This window comes from Myotis lucifugus, unplaced genomic scaffold, assembly GCF_000147115.1.
Source record: "Myotis lucifugus unplaced genomic scaffold, Myoluc2.0 scaffold_208, whole genome shotgun sequence".
NCBI lineage: Eukaryota > Metazoa > Chordata > Mammalia > Chiroptera > Vespertilionidae > Myotis > Myotis lucifugus.
In genome coordinates, this window is record NW_005871256.1 from 118146 (window position 1) to 128776 (window position 10631).

The following is a 10631-nucleotide window of genomic DNA, read 5'->3' on the forward strand; positions in this document are numbered from 1 at the left end:
AGGTTTCTAGGACATGAACGTAGGTCATTTATTTGTTCATCCAACAAAGCAGCCTGGAGCCCCAGGCACACGCCGTGTTACAGATACAGCGATAAGCGGCCGCGGCCCCTCCCCAGGGAGAAGGGGACAACCTGGCCTGGGTGCCCTGTCCCAGGGGCTGGCCCACCTCTCTCTGAGGTCCGGAGCTAAATATAACCCAGGAGAGTGAAGCTGGTGATAAGCTGAGGCCTGTCTGGGCCCGAGTCCTGGTGAGGCCAAGGGGATAGGCCCGGGCCAGGCCGGGCTGGAGACGTCAGTGTCTGTGCGGGGGCCTGGCTAACCTCGCACACGCATCCCGGCCTCCCCACTATTTATAGCCCAGAGGCCCTGGGAGCGGGGTGTGGAGGCAGAGGGGAAGGTGGGAAGAGCGTGGACATTGACGCTTGGCTCTATTACTAACGAACCACGTGGTCATGCAAGTGACCTCATGTCACTGAGCCTCAGTTTCCCCACTTTAACTGAGGGGGCCATCGTCCATATAGACCAGTGATGGCGAACCTATGACCAGTGATGGTGAACTCATTTTTTTGGTTGATTTTTCTTCGTTAAATGGCATTTAAATATGTAAAATAAATATCAAAAATATAAGTCTTTGTTTTACTATGGTTGCAAATATCAAAACATTTCTATATGTGACACGGCACCAGAGTTAAGTTAGGGTTTTTCAAAATGCTGACACGCCGAGCTCAAAAGGTTCGCCATCACTGATATAGACGCTCGCAGAGTCCGTTTGAGAATCAAACGAGAAGGTGAAGGAGCGAGTGCAGCTCCCAGGTGACAGCAATGGGAGTCCCGGGTGCGGAGCTCTGGGCCCAAGGGTCCTGCGGCGACCAGCCGGGGCCTTGGGGAGAGCTGGCCGTGCAGCTGCGGTTCTGTTTAGATGTGGTTGGGCGGTGGGGCCTCAGTGAAGGCCTCAGCTCTGAAGTGCCAGGTGGTCACGGGACCGAGCTACGAGATTGGCTGCACACCGCAGGCTGACTCGTTTGATGAGTAGCTTTTGAGTCGTAGTGTGGGCATGCATTTATACTTTATAGCTAACATCCTTAAACAGCTCCTGGCCCAGAAGACGCTGGCTGTAAATTGGCACACATGTGTCTTATTTATAGTTAAGCTGAAGCTGAGAGTAAAGCACAGATGGGAAAGCCCCGCTCAGATTCCAGCTGTAAGGGCAGCAGATGGATGTTATCAAGTTAGGATTTTCTTGTCTTAACATTTTTCTTTACTGCTTCCCACAAACTGTCAACATCCTCCTCACAATATGGAAATGTGTGGGCTCTGTACTCCTAAAAATTCCTTCTTTGACACTTTATTCCTCTTTTACTTGCCTTCTGGAAATCGTGTTGAATTTGATCCATTTTGAAATATCATCAATAACATTTATCTTACAACTCCCATCAGCCACTGGGGTTGAAAGTCATCCCCCGCCCATCAGGAAGTAGCCATCTCCACATTCAGCCATGAGGGGGCACTGTTCACATTCGCTCTATGGCCTTGGAGAATGTAGGACTAACCCCATCAGCCCATATGAAATGCTCTTACAGACTTGCAGTTTTTTTTAAAAAACCAAAGCTTACTTATATATCTTGTTTTTGGAAGACATTTCATAAATGACTTTATTTTTGCTGCTAAACAGTGGGGCAAGCTTGTATTCTGCATTGTAATTAGCTGACAATCAAGGAATTAAAAGTATAGAGCTGTCAAGAGGGCTTTCATTCAAATATTTACTCAGCACCGACTGTGCCAGGCACGGTGTTAGGATACACAGTGAACAAGACAGGTTCCCTGGGGCATGGAGCTTACAGTAAGCGGGGGAAGGCCGGCAGGTGATACAGTTAACATTAAAGAAATCGTTTACTGTGTGGGAGAAAGGCGTTTGGGGGGAAGTGGAGCAGGCTAATGGAGATCTGGAATGTAGGCATGGCCATGTGTAGGGTGGTTAGAGTCGGCCTCATTGAGGAGGTAAGATTTGAGCAAAGACTTACCACACACACACACACACACACACACACTCAAGGGAAGGGAGTACCACACGGGGGCCAGCTAGGCAAAGGCCTACGGTGGAAGTCTGGGGTTGGGAGACCAGCCAGGGCGAGAGGCATCAATTTGGAAGTCTCTGGCAGGTAGAATTTAAAGCCACAAGTTTGGATGAGGTCCCCCAGAGATCTGAGTGTAGATAAAGAAGAAATGAGAATAAAGAGAAAAGAGGAACCAGCAAACAAGACTGAGAGGGAAGGACCAGAGACAGAGGAATCTATTTCTCATCATTGTCATCATCACTTATCGTCATCAAAAGTGTATAGAGCAGCCTGGTCAGTGTGACTCAGTAGTTGAGTGTTGATCTGTGAACCAGGAAGTCATGGTTCGATTCCCGATCAGGCCACATGCCCAGATTGTGGGCTCTATCCCCAGTGTGGGGTGTGCAGGAGGCAGCCGATCAATAATTCTCATCATTGATGTTTCTATCGCTCTCCCTTCCTCTCTGAAATCAATAATAAAAAAATATATTTTTAAAAAGTATTCATAAAAAGTATGAAGCGACATGGGGTCGCTTCAGCCGTGACAGTTACGCCCAGCGCTATGTCAAGCACCTGCGGTAACGGGTGTAAGGGAAACGCCCTTGGGAGAGGCCTGCAATGCCCCCAACCAGACGTCTGGACATTTAATTGAGAACTCCATCAGCAAACGACAAGTGCTGGTGAGGATGCGGAGAAAAAGGAACCCTCGTGCACTGCTGGTGGGAATGCAGACTGGTACAGCCACTGTGGAGAACAGTATGGAGTTTCCTCAAAAAAATAAAAATGAACTCCCATTTGACCCAGTGATCCCACTTCTAGGAATATATCCCAAGAAACTAGAAACACCAATCAGAAAAGATATATGCATCCCTATGTTCATAGCAGCACAGTTTATAATAGCTAAGATTTGGAAACAGCCTAAGTGCCCATCAGCAGATGAGTGGACTAAAAAACTGTGGTACATCTACACAATGGAATACTACACTGCGGTAAAAAAGAAGGAACTCCTACCACTTGCAACAGCATGGATGGACCTGGAGAGCATTATGCTAAGTGAAATAAGCCAGTCAGAGAAAGATAAATATCACATGATCTCAGTCATTTGTGGAATATAATCAATAACATAAACTGATGAACAAAAATAGATCTAGAGACAGAGAAGCATCAATCAGGTGGTCAAACCTCAGAGGGAAGGTAGGGGAAGGTGTGGGTTAGAGGGGGAGGTCAACCAAAGGACTTATATGCAAGCATATAGGCCTAACCAATGGACACAGACACCAGGGGGTGAGGGCCTGAGTGTGTGTGTGGGGGGAATAGGGGGATAAGAACACATATGTAATACCTTAATCAATAAAGAACAATAAATAAAAATAAAAGAGCTCCAAAAACTCAGCTCTGACCCCCAACGCTTGGGCCTGGCTGTACCAGGGGTCACACCGACCTCCACTGCGCCGGACACGCGCCGCCACCGACCCGGACTCTGCTCTGCTGCTTCTATTGCACAAGCTCCGCCTCTGTGTGTAACCTGCGTGTGACTCTACTGGCTCCGTGGGGAGGTCTCCCCTAATTATCCTGCCACGGTGGGGAGACGCAGCTGTGTGTGAGTGACCCCTTTTGGGGACGCTCCCTTGCTCACGACAGAAAGCACGTTCTATGTGTCCAGTTCTACACATGAATGGGAGGCCCTGACCTGAGGGCCAATGCAGAGGACAGCGGTGCCTGTGTCCGGTGCCACCGAGGAGCTGGAGGGAGAGAGCCATCCCCTGGGAGGGACTCGGTGCCGGTGCTTCCCCTCGAGCCGCTCCCCGCTCTCTCCTCTCCTCTCCTCTCCTCACCACCCAGCTCCGGGCAAGCTCCTTCCCTCACCCCATGCCCCGTCCCTCCATCCCTCTGCTGCCATCACTGTCCCGGCACAAGTCTTGCCCGGCATCAGCACCTCCAGGCTGCCCGGGCATCAGCACCTCCAGGCTGCCCTGGGCATCAGCATCTCCAGGCTGCCCCGGGCATCAGCACCTCCAGGCTACCCTGGGCATCAGCACCTCCAGGTTGACCAGAGACCTCTGCTCTGTGATAACAATGCTCTTGTTTGGCTCCTGCTCCTCTGGCAACTCCTGCCCCTTATCTTCCCTCTTCTCCCCCCTATGTTCTCTCAAAGGCAAGGTCATCCATGCCCCCAGTTTTAGCATCCGGGGGGGTCATCAGCAGCAGTTCCAAAGTGACACCTGCACTGCGGACTTTCCGTTCAGGAGTGTCAGAGGCTCCACCACCTCACGTGTCCCTGATCCTCTCCTTGCACAGCCCTGCCCTTCTCCTGGCTCCCCTCTCATCCCACATGCCTCCCATTTTTCTGTCCTGGGTCTCTTTCCCCTTTACTAGCCTCCTCCTCCTCTTCCTTTAAATGTTTTTATTGATTTTAGAGAGAGAGGAAGACAGAGTGAGAGAGAGAGAGAAAAACATCAATGATGAGAGAAAATCATTGATCAGCTGCCTTCTACACGCCCCCTACCGGGGATCGGGCCCACAACCCAGGCATGTGCCCTGACCAGGGATTGAACGTGACCTCCTGGTTCATGGGTCCACGCTCAACCACGGAGCCGCACCAGCGGCAGGGCACTAGCCTCTCTTCTTGACACCTCCTCCCGCCATCCCAGAAGGTGAGACCCAGCAGGTCCAGGTCAGCACTGTTCTGTGCTGGTGCGTGTAGAGAGCCCAAGGGCCCTGCTGAAGCCATTTGGCAGGTGACTCAATTGGGAGACGCTTCTAAGGAGAAAAGGTTGTAAAATCCGTTCTGTTTTCGCCTTGGCTGGTGATGGGCTCCCTGGGCCCGGCCTGAGGGCTGGCCCATGCTGCCTTTCCGCCCCGAGCAAGGGCAGAGCAAAAATAGCCGGGCTAATCTAAGAGATACGGGTAGGAGTCCCAGCCCGCTGTCAGGACGGAGGGCTGCTGGCGTGTGAGTGTGAGTGTGCTATCACCCACCCCCCTCGGTCCCCAACGGCCAACCCCAGGGCCCGTGAGCACGTGGTCCAAGTGCGGCCCTGGTGGCAGAGAGGTGGGTTCGAATGGTACCCTTCCTGGCCAGACGCCCGAGGACGGGCCCTCTGTTGCTTGCTCACCGGGACACTGGGACAGCCAGTGGCACTGACCCCGGGGGTGCTTGGGGGATTGATGGACTTTGGGTCGTTCCGCCTCTTGGCTGTTATGAATGCGTGGCAAACCTTTGTGAAAACATGTGTTTTCACTTTTCTTGGCTGTGTCCCTGGGCGTGGAATCGCTGGCTCCCAGGCTAACTCCAGATCTGACCCTTGGAGGGATGGCCACCCGCTCCGCAGGACGCACCTGCTCATCCTGGACGCGCTGTTGCTGAGCTGTGTGCCTGGAGCAAGCTCCTCAGCCTCAGGTCCTCGCAGCCATGGAGAGACTGAAACCCAGGGGGTGGGAGGGTTAGAAGTGGGTTAGTAAATGTAAGGGTAAGTTTTTGTTTTATTTGTGTGTGTTTTTTAAATTTTTGCTCAATCATAACTGAATGTGAGTTTGGTTCTGCGATTTAGGGGACTTCCCCTCATCCCCAAGCACTACCGCGGAGACACGGAGGTGTTGCTATGTCTCTGACCTGTTCCTGGTAAGGACAGCCAGCCAGCGCGAGCCAGAGAGCCAGCGTGAGCCAGAGAGCCAGCGCGAGCCAGCGCTGCCTGGGACTCCAGGCCCCTCCGCCCTCTGCTCAGAGCCCACTGCGGGGCCTGGGCTTACAAACACCGCGGTGACTGCCCGGGCCGAGCCGGGGGTCAGGGGCCGAGAAAGGGTGAGAAGACTCCACCTCACCTCGAAACCCACACCACCAAACCGGAAGAGGATTCCATGTCTTGCCCACCGGAGCAGCAGCAATGAAAAGCCCATATTGTTCGGTGTTGGCAGAGGCGGGGTGAGTGGCACAGGCCCCCACCACCCCGGTCCTGAGACGTGCTGGGCTGTGAGTTTGGAGAGCAGGGCTCCGGAAGCCCACTGCGTTGCCAGTCCATCGGGAATCCCCGCACTTCCCCGCGCAGCTCCGCGAGGAGTGTGCCGTCCGCCACACCTGGACCCGCAACTCACCACTCGCTTCCGGAATTACATCATGTGTCCGAACAATAAACACAGAAACACACACAAAGCGGCATGTCTGTGTTCAACACAAATCATGCCGTCCAGGGCCACACAAGGGCCATGTTCCTCACTTACTTTTCCTGCTGATTTATTGTCGCTCCAGCCTCTGCTCCCGGCTCTCAGGCCAGACCAGTGGTTCTCAACCTTCTGGCCCTTTAAATACAGTTCCTCATGTTGTGACCCAACCATAACATTATTTTCGTTGCTACTTCATAACTGTAATGTTGCTACTGTTATGAATCATAATGTAAATCTCTGATATGCAGGATGGTCTTAGGGCGACCCCTGTGAAAGGCTCGTTCGACCACCAAAGGGGTCGAGACCCCCAGGTTGAGAACCGCTGCCTTAGAAGCGGCTCCCCTGTTGTTGTTTGACCCCAGCTGTGGCCCTTTTTAAGGGGGCTTTTCCCCTCGTTTGATGGGTGTTTTGATATGCTAATAACCAGCAGCTTTACAGCTGGGGGGAGAGGTGGCCTTGACCCTGAGGAGCTGAGACAGACATACCCATGGCACCTCCTCCCTCCTCTTCTCAAGCCCATCACCCCCCTTCCTGCACACCTGCGGAGCGCATCAGCGCCAGCTTTCCATTCAGCTGCTGGACTTGGGCTGAACAGTCTTGCAAGTCAGGGAGTGACAGCTGCCACCCCATCTCCTCTCGTTCAGCTCCTGAGGAGGGCACTTGGCAATAACTTGAGTTACAGAACGGGCACTCTTTTCCCCAAGGGACGCCACTTCTGGGTGTCAGTCCAAGGGACTATCTGGGACGTGAGGGAGGCCTTGGATACTTTGGAGACCCCGCGCATGGGAGAGGCAGAGTGAGGACGCGGGGGTGGGCCTGTGTGGAGGCAGCAGCCCCGCTGGATGCATTATTAGCAACAATTTTAAAACGAACGAACGGAAGCAGACAGGGCACAGGGCAGCTGGAGAGGCCTGTGTGTGTTCCGGGCACCGTTTCTGGCAGCAGGAGGCCCTCAGTCCCAGTTGGTCACTTACGCCAAGTCCAGGTGGAAGGCCACGCTGCCTGGGGAGCGCAGAGCTCAGCTTCAGGTTGGGGGAGTGGCGGGTGGGGCAGCTGGAAAGGGCAGGCGGGAGAGGTGTCCCCACACATGGCCGCAGCGCCTCCTGGGTGGATGGGGTCCCTCGCAGAGCAGAGCGTGTGGGAAGAGGACGCTCTGGTGGGCCGCTGGGCCGCAGGGATGCCGAGGGCAGAGGGTGAAAAGGGCCCAGCAGAGGAGTGTGGAGGCTCAGAGAGAGCACGGGGGTGGGGGCAGCTGGGCGCAGGGGCCCAGGAGGCGAGTGGAGAGGAGGGAAGGGTCCAGGTGCCGGAGGCCAGGGGGGCCCAGGAGTCCGGGTCTGAGACCTGGGGTGCCCTGCTCGGTGGTTTCAGGAGGCGGGAGGGCAGAGGGCAGCTGGCAGAGGTGGCCGTGGGTGTGGACCATCCCATCAGGAGGCTTGGCCGAGATGGCAGAGAGGGGCTGTCCGAGAGGGGCTGCGAGAAAGGAGGCTTACGTTTTGCAAAGCAACAACAAGGGGTTTCCTGGGGAAGACAGCATGGCGATTCCTCAAAAACTGGAACATAGAATGACCCACACTCCGGCAGCTGCCTCCTGGGAACATCCCCAAAGGGACTGACAGCGGGCACGCGGGCACGCACACTGCGCGGACGCACCCAGGCCAGAAAAGAAGGCAAACATCTCCCTTCTGGAAAATGGATTTGCAGGAAGGTGAGCTTTCAGGGACAATATTTACAACCATCTTTCAGTCCCGCAGCTCATGTTACTCAGCATCACCCTGACTTCAAACACTCTGTCAGGGGGCACAGGCGTGGCCGCCGCCCCCTCAGGATCAGGCCTGGGTGTGAAATCCAGGGCCTCCAAGGAATGCGGTGGCAACGGCCTGAGTTTTAACCATTTTCTAAACCGAAAACCTGGAAAGCAAAGAGCAGTTCACATTCGCAATCCAGAACTTGTCAGCCCGTCAGCCACAGTAGATCCAGTCCCGCTGACCTGGAGACCCCACGCCCAGGCTGCTGTTTGTCCCCGTGTTTCGCAGTCATGTAACTGGTACCACAGGCGTGAGCCAGGTTCCTCCCTCCAGGAGCTTCCCTCCTTTCCCTGGGGATGGGTGGTCTAGCGGAGGACACAGGAGGTGACTCGGTTGTGTTAGGATTGGGCTTTGCAATAGTTTGCGTCCTCAGCCAGGTGGCGGGTGCGTTGCTCTCTATGCCGAGCAGCTGTCCCCGGAAGACGGGTGTGCTTCTCTCGACACCCAGGTGTGCCTGAGACACTGGCCCCATCCGGGGCATTCTGCAGGCCTGGGCTGGGAGCCAGCTTTAGGGAGCCCAGGTGAGAGGCGGGGCCTGATGGTGGCCCTGCAGGGCCCCAAAGGCCTCAGGAGCTGTGAGCCTCCGTGCCAGGCCCTGCCACCTGCCAACAGCCACAGGAGCCAGCCGCAGAGTGTCCCTGGAGCTGGGGCTTGTGTCCCAGGTGCTCAGAAGCTGCAGGGGACGGCGGGGGTGGGGGGGGGGTGCCCCCGCAGGCCCAGCGCCCGGCTGCTGGCTTGAGTCTCCATCTTCATACAGACACTTGTGCCTGGGTGCTGATGTGTCCCCGTTAGGGACAGCCGTGTCACCTGCAGGCAACCCCCAGCCAAGCCCGTGTGCTGTACACGCTACAGCTTCCTCATGGTTTTCCAATACTCGATGTGAAGGAACGTTACTGGATCCCACTCCTCAGGAGTACCTACGTTATAATGGCTAGAAAAAGGAAAGCGAGGTTCTTAAAATGTGGTTTGGACCACTGTAAATTTTTTGAGGTGGCAAATCAGAATTTTCGAAACCTTTGTTTTGCGCCGTGACAGCACCATTTCCTGGCAGCGGTGACAGAAATGGGAGCAGTCATCATGAGAGCGGGGATCACAGGCGGCCGGAGGCCTGAAGCTGTTGCCAGTCGTGGGAGGAAACCCTCACTCAGACTCCTGAAAAGATTTCATTCAAATTCCCCTCCCAGCGCGCTCCTCCTCTCCCTGTGCCCCCCCTTGCCCCCAGCGTTCTGTAGCGGGAAGGAGGGGCCTCTTTGCCCGGCCCCCGAGCGACATGCACCCCCTCTGGTTGTCCCGGGTTTTGGCCGTCGAAACATCACCATTTGGGTTAAGCTTTTTTATTCTGCTCCCTGCGGGGGCGGGGGGGGGGGGTACCCAGGCTGGTCTGATGATCTGGAGGCTGGGGGCTGGGGGCGGGGTCCTGGTCACCTGGAACCTCCAGGGCTGAGCCAGCAGGGAAGGAACAAGTGAATGAGTGACTGACTGGAGGGAGGGAGGGAGGGAGGGAGGGAAGGAGGAGAGAGCTCCGCCTCCAGAGAGCAAGGGTCCTTTTCCTCTAGTCATCACTGTCCACCAGGAAAAGGTCTGGCTGCAGCTCGTCACTGAAATGAGAAGCAGCTCTGCTTCCGGACCTCCCCCCCCCCCCCCCCCCCGTGCCCTTGGGTCCCACGGTCATCTATTCCGTTGGGGTCCAGAGGGCACTGACGGCAGGAGTGCTCTCTTCCTGCCTCTCCTCTCGCCCTCCTGGCAGCGCTCAGGGTCCTTCAGCCAGAGCGGCCTCCAGGTGTGGCCTCCCCCTCGCTCAGGGCCACCGCAGGCTTCAAAGGCGCCTTTCAAGGGAGCAGACGGGCTCAGCTGGCCCTGCAGGCAACAGTGATGAATCTGGGCGGGAAGCTGATTCTGTCTTAGGGCCGCTCGGTCCACCCACTTTGCAGCCCAGCTGGGCGCCTGTGCAGCCTGCAGCGGGGCGGGGCTCAGGGGAAGGAGGCAGATGGCCCGCATCCGCAGGCGAGAGTCCGGGTGCCAGTGGGTTTCTGCGTTTCCCTGGGGAGCCCCGCGCCTTTGGGAGAATAACTCCGGATGCTGCCTCTCTTGATGGCGCCCTTGGTAGTTAGGAAAGAGTGGCTCTCCGGGTGTCACGTGTCCTCAGGCCCAGGCTGGCCCATGGGTGGCACCTGGTGTGAGAGGATCCTGCCTGTTGCCGAAAGCTCGGGTGGCCGGAGAGCTGCAGCACAGGCCCGGACAGCGATGGAGAACTTGGATGTTCATGCCAGTGGGTTTGGACCTTATCCAGTGCTTGAGGGGAGGGCCAGGTGTTGTGGGTCAAATGAGGTGCACCCCAAAACCTGGCCTGAGGAGCATCTGGTGTCCTGCCTGGTGGGTGTAATTGGCTGTGCTGGTTTAGGAACATGGCCACAGACTCGTGGCACTTCTTGTCGCCTGGAGGAGGGTCTATGTCTGTCCGGAGGCCCATGTCCTTCTTGGAAGTCGGAGGCTCGGGATGCTCTGGCCGAGCACTGCAGCTCGGGGGATTCTGTGTGAGCCCCAGGTTAGCTGATCCAGAGCCCTTGTCCTTGGAGACCTGAGCTGCTATATAAGAAGTTCAATTACTCGGAGG